This window comes from Manihot esculenta, chromosome 10 (genome assembly GCF_001659605.2).
Source record: "Manihot esculenta cultivar AM560-2 chromosome 10, M.esculenta_v8, whole genome shotgun sequence".
Classification (NCBI taxonomy): domain Eukaryota; kingdom Viridiplantae; phylum Streptophyta; class Magnoliopsida; order Malpighiales; family Euphorbiaceae; genus Manihot; species Manihot esculenta.
In genome coordinates, this window is record NC_035170.2 from 7,183,911 (window position 1) to 7,189,778 (window position 5,868).

The window sequence follows — 5,868 nt, forward strand, 5'->3', positions numbered from 1 at the left end:
GGGTGGTTGTTATTTCCTTGTAATAAATTCTTCTTATAAGGTTCAACATCCTATGCATCCATTTATTTTCCTTCAATTCACCTTATTTCCATCCAAATTATCATAACTAAACCCTGAAACTATCTTGGTCGAAATTGAAAATTGGCCTAAATTTAGCTACAAACTCGAGAACCCTCTCCAGTTGCATTCTTTTCCTCTCCAACCACTTAAAATTCACTTATTCGTCAAAATAAAAATCCCAAAGGCATTCGCTTCAAAAATTCAACTGAAGTCTTGCTCCAAACTGACTTTTCACTCACTATTACTTACAAATATTAAGATTATCAGTAAAAAATTTTATAATGATATTGATGCAGTCAGTAAACAAAACTGTGCTTTAATTGGTTAAACCTGCAAACTCTAATGCTCAAATTAATAAACTCGATAATAGGGTGAGTATAAGGAATTGCTAAAAACTCAAGTGTAGTTGCATAAAAATTGTGTATTTTTGCTTATGTGATCATTTCCCATTTATACTGTAAAACGATGGAGATAAATATAGTATTTTCTGATAATTCGATGATAATATGGCCAGCTAACCTGATAAGGGATCCCGCTGGGTTATCTGATTGGGAATCCCGTGATTACAGGCGTAACGGGGGCCCACTGGATTGTGACTAGTAGCGGTAATTTTATACCGAGACTCGGCCTACACAGAGGAGGGCGAGTCATTATGATGAACCGGGTGTTAAGGTATCCGAGTTTTTCTTTCCTTGGGTGGGATCGTGTTACCCGCTTATTGTGGTGATAGCTCATGACTTATCATTGTGTAACATCATATATTAATTTTGTAGTTATAAAGACTAATATACAACAACAATTGCTACTAAATTTAACGCTTTTGTCAATTTTAGTCTAATTTAAAACTTTGTGTCAATTTTAGTCCATGATCAAAATTGAGATTGACGATTGTTGATATGGGCGACTGATATGGCGTGAATATTAATACTTTAATTGTTATTGCTAACGTGGCTAAAAGTTTTATAATAAAAAATCCAAAAAACTTTTTGATTTTTGTCAATTATAGTATAATTTCAAACTTTTATTTCAAGCACAGCTAGCTGATTAATTTTAACCTAAATTAGTTAGAATTAATATTTTATTACTTAATACAATAAAAACTTAATATATTTATTTAGTATATGTTATACTAAATAAAATAAGTAAATATAATAATTTATCACCACATAATGTATTATTTATGTTAATATAATTTAATTCTAATATAATAATTCTGATCAATTATATTCTCTTTCCAAATAAAATATGTATTAACTGATGGTTGCAATTTCTTCTTATTTTTTAAGAAGTATTTAAGTATAAATATTTTAAATAGTGCGCATGTGGACTATGCATCTAAGTACTAGTTGAAACTCACTTAGCATGAATATTAACCTCTACTTGATTTATGCACGTTTACCGTTAAAATCATCACAGTTATTGCAACAAATAATATTTCTAAAAAAGTACACATATAAAATATAACAAATAATACTAAATAACTAGAAATAATAAAAGGTTACATGATCGCTACAATTTCTTTAGAAAATACTAAAAATAGATAAAAATAGTAAAGATAATTTTATATTAATCTACTTGGATATTTTTCTGTTACCAAAGAAATTAACTCTCTTTTACAAAATTACAGTTTACACTAAAGGTTAAAAAACAATTCATGTTTTAAAACTATTAGTTATGCATGTTCACTCAAATTTTAAGGAAAATAATTAAATTGAAGGAAAGTAAAAATTATCTCCAATACTGCTTCAAATAATATATAATATTTCTAATTGTAAAATATTATATTTATTTCATAAATAATATTTATTATAAGTACATTTAAAAAATATAACTAAGAGATAGTTGGAGAAAAATTTTATAAATTATAGTAAGTGATGCGGTCAAAAAATAAAGTTATGCTGTAATTGGCTAGACTTATAAGAAAGAGAACGTAAGGTGGTGGATGCCCTCGGTAGTCACACCAGCACTCAAGTCAGTATACTGGAGAATAAAATTAATGTAATGAATTGTTTAGAACTTTTAGTGTAAAAAACTAACGTATTTTTATTTCTGTGATCGTTCTCTTTTTATACTGTAAGGACATAGAGGTAAATATAGTATTTTCTACTAATCCGGCGATGATGTGGTCGATTGCTTGATAAGTGATATCATCAGCTAATAGGTTGGTGATCTCACAATTACAGGCGTAATTGGAATATGTTGGATGGTGCCTGATAATAGTAACTTTGTGCGAGACTCGATCTATCTAGGGAAGAGCGAGTTTTGGTGATGAACCGAGTGTTTAAGGTGTTTAGGTCTTTCTTTTCTCAAATGGGACCGTATTACCCACTTATCGGATCCTTGCCACGTGGGCAAGTCCTGTTGTGTCAGCTTATGACTTACTTTGGGCGACTCTTGTGCAGCATCAAAGGTCTCCCCACTGGTCTTCAATTCTTCAAATTCGAAGGTGAGAGTTTGTCGTTTTAGTCTGGGACACATGGCACGATCTGGTTAGTCGTCACTGTTTGCGTCGTTTTACCTGCCTTTGTCATGATGGTTGTGTTATTTCTCGAGTCGTATTCAAAACTTTGCCGGCTACACCACTGCATAAGAATCCCCTTTTCTTGCTTACAATTGTTGTCAGTGGAAGAAATGAATGGGGTACTTTCTTTTTTTCTCCTGAGAATAACCAGGTTTGTGCGGAGGCTACCATCATAGTCTACGAAGAGCAGCTAGGAGTAAGCATTTAATCGGTTTGATTTTAAATCGAACCGAACTGAATAAACTAAAAATCAAAATTTTGGTATTTATGAAAATCGAACCAAATCGATTTTAGTTAAAAACCAAACTGAATTGAACCAATCTAATTCAATTTGATTCGATTCAATTTAATCGGTTTGGATTTTTAATAAACTTTTTATTTTTTACACCTCATTTTTAGTATTTTAAAATTTAATTGAAATATTTTAACCTTGATTATGATCCAATCTCTCTATATTATTAAAAATAATATACTATTATTACTAATCAGTTCAATTCTTTTTTTTTTATTTTTTTTTATCAAAACTGAACCGAACTGAAATAATTGAAATTTTTACAATTAAAAATCAAATCGAATCGAACCGAATCAAAATGAATAAAAAATCAAACTAAATTTTGAATTAATTCGGTTGGGTTAATTTTTTCGATTTGAACCAAATACTGCTCACCCCTAAGAGCAGTTGAAGGCGAGTCTCATGAAGGTGCAAGCATACTACTCAGCTCTGTATATTGGCTAAGGACTGCAACCCATCCGACTATAATGGCTTTCAGCGCCACGACCCTTGGAAAGGGGGTTGGATTGTGTAAGATTGATTTTGAGGGACAGACCAGGAAAGCAGTTAGAGAAATGGTATCCTTCATAAGGTTTTACCTAGATAGGGGACATTTTCTCAGAGGATGAGGTTAAGCAATAGGGCGAGGGACAGGCTGAGAACTCCATGAACTCCATCGACCGGGTCTCTGCTAATAACATAATAAATATTTAGAAAATTTTAATGTAATAGAGACTTGAAAGGAGTAAACTGAAGTCCTTGATCTTTTATAATAAAAATATATATTTTGCATATCTATTTTTAGGTGTTTGCATGTTCTGTATTTGTTTTGTGCTCTTGTCGCTACTAATAACTTAAATAATCTTTTAATAATTGGCCAAGGGGCTACTGCCCAACCAAACTATAAACCTGATGACCATCATTTTTTTGTCCAAAAAGGGGATAATACAGGTTCACCTGGTATTTTGTCATAAAATAATTGGGAGAATTTTTTCAAAATAGGATCAATACTTGAACATGTGGCCTGGCGGACTCCCGCCTTCCGATCATGAAATGCCTTAGAGAAATTTTTGTAATATGGAACTAACATCTGGTCGTGTGTCTTGAGACTTTGTCATAAGACTTGCCCTATCAATATTAATCTTTGATTGACATCGTCGTCTTTTGGAAATTGGCATCCACAAATTCGCCTGTTGATGGTTTGCTTGTCAATTGCTCGCTTGATAGTCTTGTATAAGATGCTTTGTTTTGCGAGACCACTCGAATTGCGACCTAACGGAACCCGCCCTGTAGCATGACATTGATGACTTGATTAGTGAAACTAACGCTCAATCTTCTCATCTAACCTATACTCGCTTTGTGGGTTGATTTGGCAAATACCAACTTATGATTTTAATTAGTGGGACTAACACTCGGATTATGGCCTGTTGAATTCTGTATCTAACTTTTTTATTATTAAATATAGAATTCATTTGATACCTATACAAATCTTGTAGCATATAAATAATAAATTAAAATTATTTTAATCACTTTTTATTACTTTTTCAACGATAATAAGAATGATTCGTTTTTTATTATTTTTTCATTAATTATATCATTAACGAGGAAGAGAAAAAAATATTGTACAAATGAAAAACCTTAAAAAAGAGAGCGAGGAATATGAAAGAAAAATTTTTAATTGACTAGTGTAAATAGCTCCAAACTATGGACTAAAAGATTATACTGAATTTACCTACAAATAGATATTGACGATGATTTAACCGAATGTGATAATAATGAGATAAAATGCAATAAAAAAAAAAGATATAAGAAATAGGTTACTTGCTCTTAATACTCAAAACAAATCCTTTCATTTTTTATTTCTAATAAATCTCTCACATTCTCTACTCTCTTTTGAGTTTCTTCCGTTTGTACAATATTTTCCTCTTTTCTTCTATCATCCCTACTGTCATTATTAAGTATATAATTGATGAAAAAAATAATAAAAGACAAATCATTCTTATCCTCATTATTTAATGAAATAAAAAATTATTAAAATAATTTTAATTAATTATTTGTGCTATAAGATTTGTTCTCATTTCACTTCACTGTAATAACAACTTTTTATTCTTCGTGAAATAAAAGAGATATATTACAAATATATTCTAATTGATTAAAATAAATTTAATTAACATTTATGTGTCAATAAGATTTATTGAGATGTAAAGTGTAACATGTTTCATAATTTTTAAAAAAAATGCGCTACATACATAAAACCACACCCACACCCTCTGTACTTTCAAATTTAGATAAAAATTAAAAAAATTTAAATAAAATCACAAAAACATGTAAATATTAAAATTTTTAATATTAATTATATTTTACCTATATAAAAATAATTATAGATAAATGAGATTTACATTTAATAATAAAAAAATACTTATAACGTAACATCATTAAGTGTACACTTCTCTAATTAAATTAGAATAAAATTTATACAATTTTTTAATTTTATATTAAATTATAAAAATTAAAATATTTAAATAAAATTATTAAAATACGTAAACATCCTTTTTAAAATTATTAATAGATTTTTTATGTTATAATATTTTAGTAATTAAAATTTAAAAATATTTAGAAAATTTAAGTTTTAATGACATTTTTTTTATAAGAAATAAAAAAAAAATCAACCACACGTCAAGCATTTTAAGTTTCTGAACTAGTTATCAAAATATTTAGTGCCATTTCTATGGCTCGGCTTTTAACATACATACATATATGATAATTTTTATTATTAAAATAAATAAATTATACTTATTCATTATAGAAATATTTAAAAAACATATGTAGCTCATGAATACAACTCTTCCCAAATAGTTCGAGGTTAATTAATTTATATATTAATAGGGGCGAGCATTCGGTAGGTTCGATCGTTTTTTTTTATTTGAACCAAATAATGCTCTCACTTATATATATCTATATATATATAAAAGTCCGTTGGCATCAATAAAAACTCAAAATGCACATGCAACAATAG